The sequence below is a fragment of the Elgaria multicarinata genome, chromosome 1 (assembly GCF_023053635.1).
Source record: "Elgaria multicarinata webbii isolate HBS135686 ecotype San Diego chromosome 1, rElgMul1.1.pri, whole genome shotgun sequence".
Lineage (NCBI taxonomy): Eukaryota > Metazoa > Chordata > Lepidosauria > Squamata > Anguidae > Elgaria > Elgaria multicarinata.
The window spans coordinates 95,314,490-95,335,482 of record NC_086171.1 but is presented as its reverse complement, the minus strand read 5'-3'; the positions used below and the strand labels follow the sequence as shown (position 1 = coordinate 95,335,482).

Here is a 20,993-nt window from a genome sequence, read left to right as displayed (position 1 = left end):
ATGACATTTGGCACTGTATGTAGTTCTACAAAATTGACAAAAATTTAAAAAATCCAAAAGAACCAAAAAATGTGAAATTTTGTAGAACTACATACAGTGCCAAATGTCATGAATATTGGTCCGAGAAGCTGTTTAAGGTCACACAAAGGCATTTTGGCCACATCTCGAGGTTTTTGAAATTTGACCAAAAAAATCTTCAAAATGGCCAAAAATAAAAAAAGAAAAACCCAAAAAACAAGAAATTTTGTAGAACTACATAAACAGTACCAAATGACATGAATAACGGTACTTTTCGCCACATCTCGAGATTTTTAAAATTTCACCAAAAATATCTTCAAAATGGCTGAAAATCAAAAAAAGTGAAAAAACCGAAAAATGACAAATTTCATACAGTTGTACGAAATTTGTCATAAACAGTGCCAAACATTGTGAATAACGGTCTGAGCACCTGTTTAAGTTCACGTGGAGGCATTTTGGCCACGTCTCGATATTTCTGAAATTTCACCAAAAAAAATCTTCAGTATGGCCAAAAATTGAAAAAACGTGAAAAAACAAAAAACGTCAAATTTCGTACAACTTCATAAACAGTGCCAAACGTTGTGAATAATGGTCCAAGCAGCTGTTTAAGGTCACGCGGAGGCATTTTTGCCACATCGAGATTTTTGAAATTTCACCAAAAAAATCTTCAAAATGGCCCAAAATCAAAAAAATGCGAAAGAACCGAAAAACGTTGAATTTCGTAGAACTACATAAACAGTGCCAAATGTCATGAATAACGGTCCGAGCAGATGTTTAATGACAAACGAAGGCATTTTGGCTACATCTCAAGGTTTTTGAAATTTCACCAAAAAAATCTTCAAAATGGCCGAAAATAAAAAAAATGCAAAAGAACCAAAAAATGAGAAATTTCGTAGAACTACATAAACAGTGTCAAATGTCAAGAATAATGGTCAGAGCAGCTGTTTAAGGTCACGCAGAGACATTTTGCCCATGACAATTTATAAATTTAACCAAACAAATCTTCAAAATGGCCAAAAATTGAAAAGCGTGAAAAAACGAAAAATGTGAAATTTCGTAGAACTACATATACAGTGCCAAATGTCCTGAATAACGGTCCAAGCAGATGTTTAAGGTCAAACGAAGGCATTTTGGCTACATCTCAAGGTTTTTGAAATTTCACCAAAAAAATTTTCAAAATGGCCGAGAATTGAAAAAATGCAAAAGAACCCAAAAATGTCAAATTTCGTAGAACTACATAAACAGTGTCAACTGTCATGAATAATGGTCCAAGCAGCTTTTTAATGTTACCTGGAGGCATTTTGGCCACAACATTTTTGAAATTTCACCAAAGAAATCTTCAAAATGGTCAAAAATCGAAAAAAGAACCGAAAAACGTCAATAATCGTACAACTTCATAAATAGTGCCAAATGTCATGAATAACGGTCTGAGCAGATGTTTAATGTCAAACGAAGGCACTTTGGCTACATCTCAAGATTTTTGAAATTTCACCAAAAAAATCTTCAAAATGGCTGAAAATCAAAAAAATTCAAAAGAACTGAAAAACATGAAAAAATGAAAAATGTCAATTTTCGTAGAACTTCATGTACAGTGCCAAATGTCATGAATATTGGTCCGAGAAGCTGTTTATGGTCACACAAAGGCATTTTGGCCACGTCTCTAGATTTTTGAAATTTGACCAAAAAAATCTTCAAAATGGCTGAAAATAAAAAAAATGAAAAAACTGCAAAACAAGAAATTTTGTAGAACTACATAAACAATACCAAATGACATGAATAACGGTATGAGCAGCTGTTTAAGTTCACACGAAGGCTTTTTGGTTTAAGGTCACCCAGAGGCATATTGGCCATGAAGTTTTTGAAATTTCACCAAAAAATCTTCAAAATGGCCGGAAATAAAAAAAAAATCGTGAAAAAAACTAAAAACGTCAAATTTTGTAGAACTACATAGACAGTGCCAAGTGTAATGACTAACACTCTGAGCAGATGGTTAAGGTCAAATGAAGGAATTTTGGCCAGATCTCAAGATTTTTGAAATTTCACCAAAAAAATCTTCAAATGGCCAAAAATTGAAAAAATGCGAATGAACTGAAAAACGTCAAATTTCGTACAACTTCATAAACAGTGCCAAACGTTGTGAATAACGGTCCGAGCCGCTGTTTAAAGTCACTCTGAGGCATTTTGGCCGCATCTCGAGAGTTTTGAAATTTCACCCAAAAAATCTTCAAAATGGCTGAAAATAAAAAAATGAAAAAACTGGCCGAAAATTGAAAAAAAGTGAAAAAACTGAAAAACGTCAAAATTCATAGAACTTCATGAACACTGCCAAATGTCATGAATAATGGTCCAATTAGCTTTTTAAGTTCAGGCGGAGGCATTTTGGCCACGTCTCAAGATTTTTGAAATTTCACCAAAAAAATCTTCAAAACGGCCGAAAATCAAAAAAATGTGAAAGAACCGAAAAATGACAAATTTTGTAGAAAAACATAAACAGTGCCAAATGTCATGAATAACCATCTGAGCAGATGTTTAATGACAAGCGAAGGCATTTTGGCTTCATCTCAAGGTTTTTGAAATTTCACCAAAAAAATCTTCAAAATGGCCGAAAATAGAAAAAACCCAAAAGAACCGAAAAACGTGAAATTTCGTAGAACTACATAAACAGTGCCAACTGTCATGAATAATGGTCCGAGCAGCTTTTTAATGTTACCCGGAGGCATTTTGGCCACAACATTTTTGAAATTTCACCAAAGAAATCTTCAAAATGGCCAAAAATCGATAAAACGTGAAAAAAATGAAAAATGTCAATTTTCTTAGAACTTCACGTACAGTGCCAAATGTCATGAATATTTGTCCGAGAAGCTGTTTAAGGTCACACATAGGCATTTTGGCCACATCTCGAGATTTTTGAAATTTCACCAAAAAAATCTTCAAAATGGCCAAAAATCGAAAAAAGTAAAAAAACCCCGCAAAACAAGAAATTTCATAGAACTACATAAACAGTACCAAATGACATGGGGGCAGAGCCTAACAGCCAATGTACCGGTAGGATTCTTCTTAGACTCCCGGATTGGGAAGCCGAAATCATAATTATCTCAATTATATGGGCAAGAATTTGTAATGTATCTGTTTATGACTCTCTTGGCTATCGGTGGGAAAGAACTGGAGATGCTTGTGATAGCATAGTTTGTATACGGAGCGTAGTAAACAGTGCCGCCTGGCAGGATGCAGTCAAACAGTTTGTCGGAATGGAGAGGATAGAAAGAGACTGAGCTGTATTATTGTTGGATCTCTTCCATCGACAACTGAGTTTAAACTGCTGTTATTTCACTCCTTATCAGTGCTGCTCAAGTAATTGGCAATAAATCTAACTGCTGGGAAGCACTGAGAGAGAAGTCTGTTTTTATTCTGAAGGACTTGAAAGTTGTTTTGATTCTTGCCTGGAACGCTAAATAAACTTTGATTTATGCCTTATGCCAAACCCTAGAAAATCAAAAAAGAAAGCAGATAAGTTTACCTGGCAAAGGCACACTTGTCCCTCCAACCATTCTGCGGCTAGGCTCGTGAAACTGTCTTTGTCTTCTGAGGAAGATTCTAATGGCGACACAAACATGGTGGCAAAACCTGGCAGGCAGCCAGCTGCCATGGACGAAATTAAAGAGTTTATTCTTAGCAACAACACTGCTCTTTTTAAAAGGATGGATGATCATGCAGAAAAGGCAGATAAAAGAATGGATGAGTTAACTGACAGGATTGTTCAAGAGCATAAAATCACTTAAAGCAGAAGTAAATTTACTGGAGAAGCGGCAGGAGCTGAGTGAAGTTAAATGTAATTTGGAGTTTGATTCCCATGAGAAAAGATTGATCCAATTAGAAGACCAGAACCGACGATCTACGATTCAGATTAAAAACTTTGTAGAAATGTCAGGAGAGGATTTGAGAAAAGTAATTCTTCGTTGGTTTAAAGAAATGATGCTTGATTTGGAAATCAATGATCATGAAGTGGATAGGGTTCACAGAGTGGGAGGAATAAGATCCAGAAGTGCAACAAGAGATATCCTGATGAAATTTTCAAAAGGGGTTTGTGTTTTTATGTATGTGGATGTGAGTTGGTGACCACAAAGGATCAGAAAGAATTTGTACAAAGTGAATACGGATAAAAACATAAGATTTACAACACTCAATGTCAAAGCATTGTCAAAGCATACACGTTGATTAATGTTTATGCCCCTAATGTCTGTGCCCCTAAGGCATAGAGAATTCTTTACTGAACTGTTTAAGGTAATAGAAGAATTCAAAGAAGGATATGTTATTTTAGCTGGAGATTTTAATATGGTTATGAATAATAGACTGGACAGGTCTAACCCCAGGAGTGTTGAAAAGAGGAATAACATTACTATTTTAAATAAAATGATAAAAGAAAAGGATTATGTGGACTGATGGCATTTACTTTGAGGGAGGAGCCTGGTTTTACTTATTATTCTCCAGTTTATAAATCTTATTCCAGAATTGTCTCTAAGGAGTTTTCAACAAAGTTGTGTAAAATGGAATTGGGTTAATCAAAGTATCAGATCATTTAGATTTTTCAGTTAAAAAGGATTATAGAGAAGCGTTTAGATGGAAACTGAATACAAGGATCCTTAAAAATGATAAAGTGGTGGAAAAAATGCAGAAGGAATTGTCAGAAATCTGGGAAATTAATGAAAAGTGAGGAACTGCAATGAGAGTTGTTTGGGACACCATGAAGGCGGTCACAAGGGGGATTTGTATTAGGGAAATGTAAAGTAAAGAGACAACAGGTTGTAATACAGGAAAAATTAGAGGAACAGATTAGGAATCTGGAGAAAGAGTATTGGCAAACTAAGAATAAACAAAAATTAATAGAACTACAAGCTAAGAAAAAAGAGTTAGAGAATAAAAATTTAGAGGAAGTTCAGAAGAATTTAATCTATATGAAAAGAGAATTTTTTGAAAATAGTACCAACAATTCTAAGATGCTTGCTAGGCTCACACTAAAGGAAAAGGCTAAAAATTTGATAGGTATAGTAAAAGATAAATCAGGGAATTATTGTTATACAATGAAAGGTAAGATTAAAATTTTTCAGGAATTTTATCAAGAGTTATATAAGAAAAAGGATGGTCAGAAGGAAAAATTGGAAGCTTATATTGAAAAATATATAAATAAGGGACTGGAAATAGAGCATAAAGAGTTAATGGAAATCAGTATATCTCAAAGGGAGATTGAAGAAGTTATAGAGAGTTTGAAAGTGGGTAAATCTCCAGGGGTAGATGGATTGGGAATGGAATATTATAAAACTTTTAAATTATTATTAGTACCAAAGTTATTAAAGTTATATAATGCTATATTTGAAGGAGAAAAGATTTCAGAATCATGGGAACATTCGTTAATAATATTAATTCCAAAGGCAGATAAGGATTTGATGGTCCCTGATTTGTACAGACCCATATCATTAATAAATCAAGATGCAAAAATCTTTTCAACTATTTTAGCAAAACAAATGAATAAATGTATAGCTAATTATATAGGGAAAGATCAATGTGGTTTTGTAGCAGGTAGATAAATGCATAATTTAGTTGGAAGAGTTTTAAATGTCATACAGGAGGTAAAAAAGTTGAAGATTAAAGCGGGAATATTAGCGCTGAATATTTTTAAAGCCTTTGATTGTGTGAGTTGGCAAGCATTAAAGATGGTAATAAATAGAATGGGATTTGGAAATAAATTTAAAGCTATAATAGAACAATTATACTCCCAAAATACTGCCTCGGTGGTGATTAATGATGGAGTTACAGATAAAATATGACTAGCCAGAGGAACAAAACAAGGATGCCCACTCTCGCCTGTCCTGTTTGTATTGGTCATGGAACAACTGGCAAATGTGTTAAGAGATGATCGGGATAGGTAGGTAGGGATAGGTAGAACTAAATAGGTAGAACCTAAAGGGATAGGTAGAACTAAAAAAATAAGGTTGAACTTGCTTGTAGATTATACATTGTTAACTGATAAAAATCTAATGTATAAGATGGGAAGAACTGAACAGCATCTGAAAGATTTTGAAGAAATGACGGGTTTAAGAATAAACTGGTCAAAATCTGAGTTGATGTTTAATTATACTAAAAAGGAACAGAAGGACTGGGAAGGAAAGGAAGCGGAAATGAGTATTAAAGAACAGATTAAATATTTAGGGGTTAAAATTACAAAAAAAATTAGAGAATTTAGAGAAAGAGAATTTAATTAGATTGAAGAAGGAGATTTTGGACAGGTTGAACAAATATAAAAGGTTGAATTTGTCATGGTTTCGAAAAATAGCGTTAGTAAAATTGAAGATATTAGCCAAGATGAATTTTATTTTTAGGATGCTACCAATAAGAATATCAGAATATCAGTTAAAAAGCTGACAGAATATAATAAATAATTATTGTAATGGAGAAAAGAAAGCAAAGATAAATAAAAATAAATGGTATTTAAGTCAGAAAAAAGGAGATTGGGACTCCCGAATATTAAACTATATTGTGTAGCCAAGAGGCTTAGGCATGTTGTAAAGCAATTTTAGGAATAGGAGATTTAGAATGGAGAAGAAGAGGCGAGCACCCCAGCTTTCTATAGGGCCTGGAGAAGAAGAGGCAAGCATCCCAAGCTCTCTATAGGGCCTGGAGAAGAAGAGGCGAGCACTGCAGCATCCCCGGCTCTCTATAGGACCTAGAGAGGAAGAGGCGAGCACTGCAGCATCCCCGGCTCTTTATAGGGCCTGGAGAAGAAGAGGCAAGCATCCCGGGCTCTCTATAGGGCCTGGAGAAGAAGAGGCGAGCATCCCTGGCTCTCTATATGGCCTGAAGAAGAAGAGGCAAGCACTGCAGCATCCCCGGCTCTCTATAGGGCCTGGAGAAGAAGAGGCGAGCAGTGTACGCTCCCCGGCTCTCTATAGGGCCTTCAGAAGAAGAGGCGAGCACTGCACGCTCCCCAGCGCTCTATGGGGCCTGGAGAAGAGAAGGCAAGGACTGCACTTGCCTAAATAAATAGGGCTAGGAATAAAAAGAATATGATAATCGGAGTCTACTACCGACCACCCAATCAAGGAGAAGACGAGGACGAAACTTTTGAGAAACAAATTACCAGTGTTTCAAGGAAGTGTGATGTAGTAGTGATGGGGGACTTCAATTACCCTGATATCTGTTGGGAGACCATTACTGCCAAAAGCGGCCCTTCCAAGAAAGTCCTGACATGTATGGGTGATAACTTTCTCCTACAGAAAGTGGTGGAAGGAACTAGAGGATCGGCAATCCTTGACTTGTTATTGACCAATAGGGATGACTTAGTGGATAAAGTGGCAGTTACGGGAACTCTGGGGGAAAGTGACCACGTCATACTTGAATTCTTGATTATGAAGGAGACAAAAGTCGAGCGTAGCCATACACGTACTCTGGATTTTAGGAAAGCTGATTTTAATAAACTCAGAACTATAATAAGTAAGGTCCCGTGGCAAGGGAGCCTAAAGAGAAAAGGAGTGCAGGATGGGTGGGAGTATCTAAAAAATGAAATTTTAAAGGCACAGTTACAAACAATTCCAACAAGGAGAAAAGATAGAAGACAACAGAGGAAACCAATGTGGCTCCACAAAAGCTTATTGATGAACTGAAAACAAAAAGGGATACATATAGGAAGTGGAAGGAAGGCCAGGCTACAAAAGAAGAGTACAGACAAGTGGCGCAGAAGTGCCGAAATGGCGTCAGGAAGGCTAAAGCTGTGAATGAGCTGAGATTAGCGAGGGATGCTAAAAGCAATAAAAAGGCTTTCTTCAGATACGTGAGTAGTAAAAGACAGAGGAAAGAAATGGTGGTTCAGCTGCTTAATGAGGATGGCAAATTGATAACAGATGACAAAGAAAAGGCTGAAGTGCTCAATTCCTACTTTGCCTCGGTCTTCTCCCAAAAGCGGGTCTATGACCCCCCTGGAAAAAGTGAAGCAGAAGTTGAGGGGGCAGGATTGCAGTTTGAGATTGATAAACAAATGGTCAAAGAACACCTAATTTCCTTGAATGAGTTCAAATCTCCAGGGCCCGATGAACTGCATCCAAGAGTAATGAAGGAGCTAGCGGAAGAACTCTCAGAACCTTTGTCTATTATCTTTGCAAAATCATGGAAGACGGGTGAGGTGCCGGATGACTGGAGGAGGGCTAACGTTGTCCCTATCTTCAAAAAGGGCAAAAAGGAGGAACCTGGGAACTACAGACCAGTCAGTCTGACATCCATCCCTGGGAAAATTCTGGAGCAGATTATAAAGAAGTCAATCTGTAAACACCTTGAAACCAATGCAGTGATTACTAGAAGCCAACATGGATTTGTCAGGAACAAATCCTGTCAGACTAATTTGATCTCATTTTTTGATAGGATAACCTCCCTTGTGGACTGTGGGAATGCTGTGTACGTCATATATCTTGACTTCAGCAAAGCTTTTGACAAAGTACCACATGACATTCTGATTAACAAACTAGCTAAAAGTGGGCTAGATGGAACAACTATTAGGTGGATCCACAGTTGGCTACAGAATCGGACTCAAAGAGTACTTATCAATGGAACCTTCTCAAACTGGGGAGAGGCAACGAGTGGGGTGCCACAGGGCTCAGTCCTGGGCTCAGTGCTCTTCAACATTTTTATTAATGATTTGGACGAGGAGGTGCAGGGAACGCTGATCAAATTTGCAGATGACACCAAATTGGGTGGGATAGCTAATACCCTGGAAGACAGAAACAAACTTCAAAGTGATCTTGATAGGCTGGAGTGCTGGGCTGAAAACAACAGAATGAAATTTAATAGGGATAAATGCCAAGTTCTACATTTAGGGAATAGAAACCAAATGCACAGTTACAAGATGGGGGACACTTGGCTCAGCAATACTACAAACGAGAAAGATCTTGGAATTGTTGTAGATCACAAGCTGAATATGAGCCAACAGTGCAATATGGCTGCAAGAAAGGCAAATGCTATTTTGGGCTGCATTAATAGAAGTATAGCTTCCAAATCACGTGAGGTACTGGTTCCTCTCTATTCGGCCCTGGTTAGGCCTCATCTAGAGTATTGTGTCCAGTTCTGGGCTCCACAATTCAAGAAGGATGCAGACAAGCTGGAGCGTGTTCAGAAGAGGGCAACCAGGATGATCAGAGGTCTAGAAACAAAGCCCTATGAAGAGAGACTGAAAGAACTGGGCATGTTTAGCCTGGAGAAGAGAAGATTGAGGGGAGACATGATAGGACTCTTCAAATACTTAAAAGGTTGTCACACAGAGGAGGGCCAGGATCTCTTCTTGATCCTCCCAGAGTGCAGGACACGGAATAACGGGCTCAAGTTAAAGGAAGCCAGATTCCGGCTGGACATCAGGAAAAACTTCCTGACTGTTAGAGCAGTGCGACAATGGAATCAGCTACCTAGGGAGGTTGTGGGCTCTCCCACACTAGAGGCATTCAAGAGGCAGCTGGACAACCATCTGTCAGGGATGCTTTAGGGTGGATTCCTGCATTGAGCAGGGGGTTGGACTCGATGGCCTTGTAGGCCCCTTCCAACTCTGCTATTCTATGATTCTATGATTCTATGCACGTTCCCCGGCTCTCTATAGGGAATGGAGAAGCAGAGGCGAGCACTGCACTCTCCCCGGATCTCTATAGGGCCTGGAGAACAGGCGAGCAATGCACGCTACCTTGCTCTCTATAGGGCCTGGAGAAGCAGAGGCGAGCACTGCACTATCCCCAGATCTCTATAGGTCCTGAAGAAGCAGAGGAGAGCACTGCACACACCCCGGCTCTCTATAGGGCCTGGAGAAGAAGAGGTAAGCATCCCCAGCTCTCTATAGGGCCTGGAGAAGAAGAGGCGAGCACTACAGCATCCCCGGCTCTCTATAGGGCCTGGAGAAGAAAAGGCGAGGACTGCAGCACCCCTTGCTCTCTATAGGGCCTAGAAAAGAAGAGGCAAGCATCCGCGGCTTGCTATAGGGCCTGGAGAAGAAGAGGCGAGCACTGCAGCATTCCCGGCTCTCTATAGGGCCTGGAGAAGAAGGGGAGAGCACTGCAGCATCCCCGGCTCTCAATAAGGCCTGGAGAAGAAGAGGCGAGCACTGCAGCATCCCCAGCTCTCTACAGGGCCTGAAGAAGAAGAGGCGAGCACTGCAGCAACCCCGACTCTCTATAGGACCTGGAGAAGAAGAGGCGAGAACTGCAGCATCCCTGGATCTCTATAGGGCCTGGAGAAGAAGAAGCGAGCACTGCAGTATCCCCGGCTCTCTATAGGTTCTGGAGAAGAAAAGTCGAGCATCCCCGGCTCTCTATAGGGCCTGAAGAAGAAGAGGCGAGCACTGCAGCAACCCCGACTCTCTATAGGACCTGGAGAAGAAGAGGCGAGAACTGCAGCATCCCTGGATCTCTACAGGGCATGGAGAAGAACAGGCGAGCACCGCAATATCCCCGGCTCTCTATAGGTCCTGGAAAAGAAGAGGCGAGCATCCCCGGCTCTCTATAGGGCCTGAAGAAGAAGAGGGGAGCACTGCAGCATCCCCGGCTCTCTATAGGGCCTGGAAAAGAAGAGGCGAGCATCCGCGGCTCTCTATAGGGCCTGGAGAAGAGAGGGAAGCACTGCAGCACCCCGGCTCTCTGTAAGGCCTGGAGAAGAAGAGGCGAGCACTGTAGCATCCCTGGCTATCTATAGCGCCTGGCGTAGCAGAGGCGAGCTTCCCTGGATCTCTATAGGGCCTGGTGAAGAAGAGGCGAGCACTGCAGCATCCTGGGCTCTCTAAAGTGCCTGGAGAAAAAGGGGCGAGCATCCCCGGCTCTCAATAAGGCCTGGAGAAGAAGAGGCGAGCACTGCAGCATCCCTGGCTCTCTATAGGGCCTGGAGAAGAAGAGGCGAGCACTGCAGCATCCCCGGCTCTCTATAGGGCCTGGAGAAGAAGAGGCGAGCACTGAAGCATCCCCAACTCTCTATAGGGCCTGGAGAAGAAGAGGTGAGCTCTGCAGCATCCCCGGCTCTCTATAGGGCCTGGAGAAGAAGAGGAGAGCATCCCCGGCTCTCTATAGGGCCTGGAGAAGAAGAGGCGAGGACTGCAGCACCCCTTGCTCTCTATAGGGCCTGCAGAAGAAGAGGCGAGTACTGCAGCATCCCTGGCTCTCTATAGGGCCTGGAGAAGAAAAGGCGAGCATCCCCGGCTCTCTATAGGGCCTAGAGAAGAAGAGGCCAGCGCTGCACGCTCCCTGGCGCTCTATAGGGCCTGCAGAAGAAGAGGCGAGCACTACACACTCCCTGGCTGTATATAGGGCCTAGAGAATAGATTCGACCACTGCACGCTCCCCGGCTCTCTATAGGGCCTGGAGAAGCAGAGGCAAGGACTGCATGTTCCCAAGCTCTCTATAGGGCCTGGAGAAGCAGAGGTGAGCATCCCCACCCCTCTATAGGTCCTGGAGAAGAAGAGGCAAGCACTGCACGCTCACCGGCTCTCTATAGGGCCTGGAGAAGCAGAGGTGAGCATCCCCACCCCTCTATAGGTCCTGGAGAAGAAGAGGCAAGCACTGCACGCTCACCGGCTCTCTATAGGGCCTGGAGAAGCAGAGGTGAGCATCCCCACCCCTCTATAGGTCCTGGAGAAGAAGAGGCAAGCACTGCATGCTCACCGGCTCTCTATAGGGCCTGGAGAAGAGGAGGCGAGGACTGCATGTTCCCCGGCTCTCTATAGGGCCTGGGGAAGAAGAGGCGAACAAAGCAGCATCCCCGGATCTCTATAGGGCCTGGAGAAGAAGAGGCGTGCACTGAAGCATCCCCAACTCTCTATAGGGCCTGGAGATGAAGAGGCGAGCTCTGCAGCATCCCCGGCTCTCTATAGGGCCTGGAGAAGAAGAGGAGAGCATCCCCGGCTCTCTACAGGGCCTGGAGAAGAAGAGGCGAGCATCACCGGCTCTCTATAGGGCCTGAAGAAGAACAGGCGAGTACTGCAGCATCCCCGGCTCTCTATAGGGCCTGGAGAAGAAGAGGCGAGCATCACCGGCTCTCTATAGGGCCTGGAGAAGAAGAGGCGAGTACTGCAGCATCCCTGGCTCTCTATAGGGCCTGGAGAAGAAAAGGCGAGCATCCCCGGCTCTCTATAGGGCCTAGAGAAGAAGAGGCCAGCGCTGCACGCTCCCCGGCGCTCTATAGGGCCTGCAGAAGAAGAGGCGAGCACTACACGCTCCCTGGCTGTATATAGGGCCTTGAGAAGAGATTCGACCACTGCACGCTCCCCGACTCTCTATAGGGCCTGGAGAAGCAGAGGCAAGGACTGCATGTTCCCAGGCTCTCTATAGGGCCTGGAGAAGCAGAGGCGAGCATCCCCGGCTCTCTATAGGGCCTGGAGAAGAAGAGGCGAGCTTCCCTGGCTCTCTATAGGTCCTGGAAAAGAAGAGGCGAGCATCCCCGGCTCTCTATAGGGCCTGAAGAAGAAGAGGCAAGCACTGCAGCACCCCGGCTCTCTATAAGGCCTGGAGAAGAAGAGGCGAGCACTGTAGCATCCCTGGCTATCTATAGCGCCTGGAGTAGCAGAGGCGAGCTTCCCTGGATCTCTATAGGGCCTGGTGAAGAAGAGGTGAGCACTGCAGCATCCCGGGCTATCTAAAGTGCCTGGAGAAGAAGAGGCGAGCACTGCAGCATCCCCGGCTCTCTATAGGGCCTAGAGAAGAAGGGGCGAGCATCCCCAGCTCTCAATAAGGCCTGGAGAAGAAGAGGCGAGCACTGCAGCATCCCCGGCTCTCTATAGGGCCTGGAGAAGAAGAGGCGAGCATCCCCGGCTCTCTATAGGGCCTGGAGAAGAAGAAGCGAACAAAGCAGCATCCCCGGCTCTCTATAGGGCCTGGAGAAGAAGAGGCGAGCACTGAAGCATCCCCAACTCTCTATAGGGCCTGGAGAAGAAGAGGCGAGCTCTGCAGCATCCCCGGCTCTCTATAGGGCCTGGAGAAGAAGAGGAGAGCATCCCCAACTCTCTATAGGGCCTGGAGAAGAAGAGGCGAGCATCACCGGCTCTCTATAGGGCCTGGAGAAGAAGAGGCGAGTACTGCAGCATCCCTGGCTCTCTATAGGGCCTGGAGAAGAAGAGGTGAACATCCCTGGCTCTCTATAGGGCCTGGAGAAGAAGAGGCGAGCACTGCAGCATCCCTGGCTCTCTATAGGGCCTGGAGAAGAAAAGGCGAGCATCTCCTGCGCTCTATAGGGCCTGGAGAAGAAGAGGTGAGCATCCCCGGCTCTCTATAGGGCCTAGAGAAGAAGAGGCGAGCGCTGCACGCTCCCTGGCGCTCTATAGGGCCTGCAGAAGGAGAGGCGAGCACTGCACGCTCCCTTGCTGTATATAGGGCCTAGAGAAGGGATTCGACCACTGCACGCTCCCCTGCTCTCTATAGGGCCTGGAGAAGCAGAGGCAAACACTGCATGTTCCCAGGCTCTCTATAGGGCCTGGAGTAGCAGAGGCGAGCATCCCCGGCTCTCTATAGGGCCTAGAGAAGAAGAGGCGAGCACTGCACGCTCCCCTGCTCTCTATAGGGCCTGGAGAAGAAGAGGCGAACATCCCCGGCTCTCTATAGGGCCTGGAGAAGCAGAGGCGAGCATCCCAGACTCCCTATAGGGCCTGGAGAAGCAGAGGCGAGCATCCCCGGCTCTCTATAGGGCCTGCAGAAGCAGAGGCGTGGACGGCACACACCCCAGCCCTGTATAGGGCCCGGAGAAGCAGAGGCGAGCACTGCACACTCCCCAGCTCTCTTTAGGGCCTGGAGAAGCAGAGGCGAGCATCCCCGGCTCTCTCTTTTGTTTTCTTTTAAAAAAAAATGTCTACAATATTTAAACATACACATTTACATTTTCACATAAAAAAACAACAACATACTACATAATGTTGAAATGTTGAATACATAATATCTTATCTTAATAACATAATCAAGATTAACATACAAGTGCACCCCCCACCTCGGGATCTCATTCCTGATTCCAGAATCTCATACTTTCTTCTGCTGGTGGTTTCCCACTTCCTTTAGAAAACACAAATATTAGGAACTGTTTCCAAATTCCTTCAAAATCATTTGATTTAGCTATACCTCTTCTCCATTTAATATTACTTGTCAATTTATCATTAATAGCTATATCCCATACTTTATACCATTCTTCAATAGAATATTCCCCTTGAATCTTCCAGTTCCTAGCTACAATCAATCTTGCTGCAGTCAACAAATTCGTTATCAATTCCTTGATTTCCTTTTTACATTTAAAATCTTCAAATAGTGACAGCAATGCAACTTTTGGTGTTCGTTCTATCTTCATTTCCACAATTTCTTCAATCTCCAAAAACACCATCTTCCACAATTTCTGAACATAGTTACATTCCCACCACATATGCAAATACGTTCCTTTAACCCCACAACCTCTCCAACAATTTTCTGATTGCTGATTGTTTATCTTATTCAATCTAACCAGAGTTAGGTACCACCTCCATACAATTTTAAAATAATTCTCTTTTATTCTTACTGACATATTTCTCAACGCTCTTTGTTTCCATAATCCCTCCCAACCCTGTTGCCCTATTTGTACCTTCAAATCTGTCTCCCAAACCATTTTACCCGAATTATCCACCGTCCCTTTCTACCCGGCTCTCTATAGGGCCTGCAGAAGCAGAGGCGTGGACGGCACACACCCCGGCCCTGTATAGGGCCTGGAGAAGCAGAGGCGAGCATACCTGACTCTCTATAGGGCCTGGAGAAGCAGAGGCGAGCACTGCACACTCCCCAGCTCTTTATAGGGCCTGGCGAAGAAGAGGCGAGCATCTCCGGCTCTCTATAGGGCCTGGAGAAGAAGAGGCGAGCATCCCAGGCTCTCTATAGGGCCTGGAGAAGCAGAGGCGAGCACTGCACGCTCCCTGGCTCTCTTTCGGGCCTGGAGAAGCAGAGGCAATCACTGCACACACACCAGCCCTGTATAGGGCCTAGAGAAGAAGAGGCGAGCACTGCACGCTCCCCGGCTCTTTATAGGGCCTGGAGAAGAGGTGAGCATCCCCGGCTCTCTATAGGGCCTGGAGAAGAAGAGGGGAGCACTGCAGCATCCTCGGCAATCTATAGGGCCTGGAGAAGAAGAGCAGAGCATCCCTGGCTCTCTATAGGGCCTGGAGAAGAAGAGGGGAGCACTGCAGCATCCCTGGCTCTCTATAGGGCCTGGAGAAGAAGAGGCAAGCATCCCCGGCTCTCTACAGGGCCTGGAGAAGAAGAGGGGAGCACTGCAGCATCCTCGGCAATCTATAGGGCCTGGAGAAGAAGAGCAGAGCATCCCCGGCTCTCTACAGGGCCTGGAGAAGAAGAGGCGAGCACTGCAGCATCCCCAGCTCTCTATAGGGTCTGGAGAAGAAGAGGCGAGCACTGCAGCATCTTCGGCTCTCCATAAGGCCTGGAGAAGAAAAGGCGAGCACTACAGCATCCCCAGCTCTCTATAGGGCTTGGAGAAGATGAGGCGAACATCCCCGGCTCTCTACAGGGCCTGGAGAAGAAGAGGCGAGCATCCCCGGCTCTCTACAGGGCCTGGAGAAGCAGAGGCGAGCACTGAATGGTCCCTGACTCTCTATGGGGCCTGGAGAAGCAGAGGCGAGCACTGCACGCTCCCCGGCTCTTTATAGGGCCTGGAGAAGAAGAGGGGAGCACTGTAGCATCCCCGGCAATCTATAGGGCTTGGAGAAGAAGAAGCGAGCATTCCCAGCTCTCTATAGGGCCTGGAGAAGAAGAGGCGAGCACTCCACGTTCCACTGCTCTCTATAGGGCCTAGAGAAGAAGAGGCGAGCGCTGCACGCTCCCCGGCGCTCTATAGGGCCTGCAAAAGAAGAGGCGAGCATCCCCGGCTCCCTACAGGGCCTGGAGAAGCAGAGGCGAGCACTGCATGCTCCCCGGCTCTCTTTAGGGCCTGGAGAAGCAGAGGCGATCACTGCACACACACCGGCCCTGTATAGGGCCTGGAGAAGCAGAGGCGAGCAATGCACGGTCCCCGACTCTTTATAGGGCCTGGAGAAGAAGAGGCGAGCATCCCCGGCTCTATATAGGGCCTGGAGAAGGAGAGGCGAGCATCCCTGGCTCTCTATAGGGCCTGGAGAAGCAGAGGCGAGCACTGCAGCATCCCCGGCTCTCTATAGGGCCTGGAGAAGAAGAGGGGAGCACTGTAGCATCCCCGGCAATCTATAGGGCTTGGAGAAGAAGAAGCGAGCATTCCCAGCTCTCTATAGGGCCTGGAGAAGAAGAGGCGAGCACTCCACGTTCCACTGCTCTCTATAGGGCCTAGAGAAGAAGAGGCGAGCGCTGCACGCTCCCCGGCGCTCTATAGGGCCTGCAAAAGAAGAGGCGAGCATCCCCGGCTCCCTACAGGGCCTGGAGAAGCAGAGGCGAGCACTGCATGCTCCCCGGCTCTCTTTAGGGCCTGGAGAAGCAGAGGCGATCACTGCACACACACCGGCCCTGTATAGGGCCTGGAGAAGCAGAGGCGAGCAATGCACGGTCCCTGACTCTTTATAGGGCCTGGAGAAGAAGAGGCGAGCATCCCCGGCTCTATATAGGGCCTGGAGAAGGAGAGGCGAGCATCCCTGGCTCTCTATAGGGCCTGGAGAAGCAGAGGCGAGCACTGCACGGTCCCTGACTCTTTATTGGGCCTGGAGAAGCAGAGGCGAGCACTGCATGCTCCCCGTCTCTTTATAGGGCCTGGAGAAGAAGAGGGAAGCATCCCCGGGTCTCTATAGGGCCTGGAGAAGAAAAGGGGAGCACTGTAGCATCCCCGGCAATCTATAGGGCTTGGAGAAGAAGAGGCGAGCATTCCCAGCTCTCTATAGGGCCTGGAGAAGAAGAGGCGAGCACTCCACGTTCCACTGCTCTCTATAGGGCCTGGAGAAGCAGAGGCGAGCATCCCCGGTTCTCTATAGGGCCTAGATAAGAAGAGGCGAGCGCTGCATGCTCCCTGGCGCTCTATAGGGCCTGCAAAAGAAGAGGCGAGCACTGCATGCTCCCCGGCCTTGTATAGGGCCTGGAGAAGCAGAGGCGAGCACTGCACACACACCGGCCCTGTATAGGGCCTGGAGAAGCAGAGGCGAGCACTGCACGCTCCCTGGCTCTTTATAGGGCCTGGAGAAGTAGAGGCGAGCACTGCACGCTCCCCGGCTCTTTATAGGGCCTGGAGAAGAAGAGGCGAACATCCCCGGCTCTATATAGGGCCTGGAGGAGAAGAGGGGAGCACTGCAGCATCCCCGGCAATCTATAGGGCTTGGAGAAGAAGAGGTGAGCATTCCCGGCTCTCTATAGGGCCTGGAGAAGAAGAGCCGAGCATCCCCGGATCTCTATAGGCCCTGGAGAAGAAGAGGCGAGCACTGCAGCATCCCCGGCTCTCTATAGGGCCTGGAGAAGCAGAGGCGAGGATCCCCGGCTCTCTATAGGGCCTGGAGAAGCAGAGGCGAGTACTGTACGCTCCCCGGCTCTTTATAGGGCCTGGAAAAAAAGAGGCGAGCATCCCCGGCTCTCTTTAGGGCCTGGAGAAGCAGAGGCAATCACTGCACACACACCGGCCCTGTATAGGGCCTGGAGAAGCAGAGGCGATCACTGCACGGTCCCTTACTCTTTATAGGGCCTGGAGAAGCAGAGGCGATCACTGCACACACACCGGCCCTGTATAGGGCCTGGAGAAGCAGAGGTGAGCACTGCACGGTCCCTGACTCTTTATAGGGCCTGGAGAAGCAGAGGCGAGCACTGCACACTCCCTAGCTCGTTATAGGGCCTGGAGAAGAAGAGGCGAGCATCCCCGGCTCTCTATAGGGCCTGGAGAAGAAGAGGGGAGCACTGCAGCATCCCCGGCAATCTATAGGGCCTGGAGAAGAAGAGCCGAGCATCCCCGGCTCTCTATAGGCCCTGGAGAAGAAGAGGCGAGCACTGCAGCATCCCCGGCTCTCTATAGGGCGTGGAGAAGAAGAGGCAAGCATCTCCGGCTCTATATAGGGCCTGGAGATGAAGAGGCGAGCACTGCAGCATCCCCGGCTCTCTATAGGGCCTAGAGCAGAAGGGGAGAGCATCCCCAGCTCTCAATAAGGCCTGGAGAAGAAGAGGCGAGCACTGCAGCATCCCCAGCTCTCTACAGGGCCTGGAGAAGAAGAGGCGAGCACTGCAGCATCCCCAGCTCTCTACAGGGCCTGGAGAAGAAGAGGCGAGCACGGCAGCAACCCTGTATCTCTATAGAGCCCGGAGAAGAAGAGGCGAGCACTGCAGCATCCCTGTATCTCTATAGGGTCTGGAGAAGAAGAGGCGAGCATCCCCGGCTTTCTATAGGGCCTGGAGAAGAAGGGGCGAGTACTGCAGCATCCCCGGCTCTCTAAAGGGCCTGGAGAAGAAGAGGCGAGCATCCCCGGCTCTCTATAGGGCCTGGAGAAGAAGAGGCGAGCATCCCTGGCTCTCTATATGGCCTGGAGAAGAAGAGGCGAGCACTGCAGCATCCCTGGCTCTCCATAAGGCCTGGAGAAGAAAAGGCGAGGACTACAGCATCCCCGGCTCTCTATAGGGCTTGGAGAAGATGAGGCGAGCATCCCTGGCTTTCTATAGGGCCTGGAGAAGAAGGGGCGAGTACTGCAGCATCCCCGGCTCTCTATAGGGCCTGGAGAAGAAGAGGCGAGCATTCCCGGCTCTCTATAGGGCCTGGAGAAGAAGAGGCGAGCATCCCTGGCTCTCTATATGGCCTGGAGAAGAAGAGGCGAGCACTGCAGCATCCCCGGCTCTCTATAGGGCCTGGAGAAGAAGAGGCGAGCACTGCACACTCCCCGGCTCTCTATAGGGCCTTGAGAAGCAGAGTCGAGCATCCCTGGCTCTCTATAGGGCCTGGAGAAGAAGAGGCGAGCACTGCACACTCCCCGGCTCTCTATAGGGCCTGGAGAAGCAGAGGCGAGCATCCCTGGCTCTCTATAGGGTCTGGAGAAGAAGAGGCGAGCACTGCAGCATCCCTGGCTCTCCATAAGGCCTGGAGAAGAAAAGGCGAGGACTACAGCATCCCCGGCTCTCTATAGGGCTTGGAGAAGATGAGGCGAGGATCCCCGGCTTTCCATAGGGCCTGGAGAAGAAGGGGCGAGTACTGCAGCATCCCCGGCTCTCTATAGGGCCTGGAGAAGAAGAGGCGAGCATTCCCGGCTCTCTATAGGGCCTGGAGAAGAAGAGGCGAGCATCCCTGGCTCTCTATATGGCCTGGAGAAGAAGAGGCGAGCACTGCAGCATCCCCGGCTCTCTATAGGGCCTGGAGAAGAAGAGGCGAGCACTGCACACTCCCCGGCTCTCTATAGGGCCTTGAGAAGCAGAGTCGAGCATCCCTGGCTCTCTATAGGGCCTGGAGAAGAAGAGGCGAGCACTGCACGCTCCCCGGCTCTCTATAGGGCCTGGAGAAGCAGAGGCGAGCATCCCCGGCTCTCTATAGGGCCTGGAGAAGAAGAGGCGAGCACTCCACGCTCCCCTTCTCTCTATAGGGCCTGGAGAAGCAGAGGCGAGCATCTGCGGCTCTCTAAAGGGCCTGGAGAAGAAGAGGCGAACACTGCACGCTCCCCTGCTCTCTATAGGGCCTGGAGAATCAGAGGCGAGCATCCGCAGCTCTCTATTGGGCCTGGAGAAGAAGAGGCGAGCACTCCATGTTCCACTGCTCTCTATAGGACCTGGAGAAGCAGAGGCGAGCATCCCCGGCTCTCTATAGGGCCTGCAGAAGCAGAGGCGTGGACGGCACACACCCCGGCCCTGTATAGGGTTAGGGTTAGGGTGAGGGTGAGGGTGAGGGTGAGGGTGAGGGTTTGGGTTTGGGTTTGGGTTTGGGTTAGGGTTAGGTTTGAGATTTTTTTTTTTTTTTTTTTTTTTAGGTTTGAGAAATTTTTATTGGTGCAAGCACCTCTTTCACCTGGCAATGAAAATACAAACCCGACCGCGAAAACTCGTCACAAACACAAACGGCCCAAACCCTCCCCTCTGGGAGTTCCCCAAACTAATACAAGAATTGGCTAACTTGCCTATACACTAATACATACTTAGTGCCTACGCTTAGGTGAAACTAGGTGATGGGCGTATGCAGGTGTCCTCCCTTCCACGGCCATCGTCGTCTCCACTGCTGCGTGGGCAGGCGCACTCTGTCACGCTGATATTGTTCATCGAGCTGCCTGCACACGATGCCGGCCGAGCGTGCCGCATCACACTCTGCGCCATGCTTCAGTTCCCATCTCCTCTGAAATGCCAGGGCCAGCAGGACATACAAATTGAGGAGCCGGACCGTGGGCCAGGGCACCACCCAGTAATCATCATCAGATTGGGCCCGCGTAGCCCCCCTTGCACCTGCTCCATTTGCACCCGCTCCCTCCACCCGTTGGCTAGACAGTCCCGACCCCCTGTCTTCTAGCCCTTTGCTACCCTCCGCTCTTCCCCCTTCAGCTTGCTGGTCGAGCCCCCCACTCCCCGAGTCCCCACCCACTGCTTGAGGTGGCCCTGGTGCTCCTCCAGCCCCCCCGTGCGCCCTGCCATTCCTCCCATCGTGCTGCCCCCGATTATCCCGTGTTACTCCCTGTGATGCCCCCCGCTTTCCCCTCTTTTCCCCCTCCGCCAGCGGCTTTGGCGGCTTTGGCGGTGGTCCTGGCGACGGCGGCGGCGGCGGCGGCGGCATGCTCCTCCTCCCTTCTTCCTCCCCCTCCAGTTCTGGCCTCGGCACTGCCCCCTGCCTTCCCCGCTCCTTCTTCTTCCTTGGCCCGCGCAAGCTTCCCGGTGACTCCTGCCCTGAGACAATACTCTCCCAAGGCTGCGCGAGCAGATCGGGCCAATCCAGCTGCTTTGCAACTGCTTGCCACAAGAGACGGGCCGCCACGCACGTGTGCACTGCGTGCTCGACCGTCTCCTGCTCTGTGGCCTGCCCGAAGCCCACGTTTTCCTGCTGGCAGCGTATGCGCA

The 20,993-nt window shown here is 48.1% G+C and overlaps 1 protein-coding gene across 2 annotated transcripts in view; it reads right to left on the bottom strand.

The window, feature by feature from the left end:
- CRIP1 (cysteine rich protein 1) overlaps window positions 1–20,700 on the bottom strand; it is a 191,988-nt gene extending 171,288 nt beyond the window's left edge. Inside the window, exon 1 of one of the 2 annotated variants that reach the window (XM_063133391.1) lies at window positions 20,694–20,700. The gene's annotated coding sequence lies outside the window, so the exon portion shown is untranslated. The remainder of the gene's footprint in view (window positions 1–20,693) is intronic. The other variant, XM_063133382.1, reaches the window with a different exon arrangement.
- Between the last annotated feature and the right edge of the window lie 293 nt (window positions 20,701–20,993).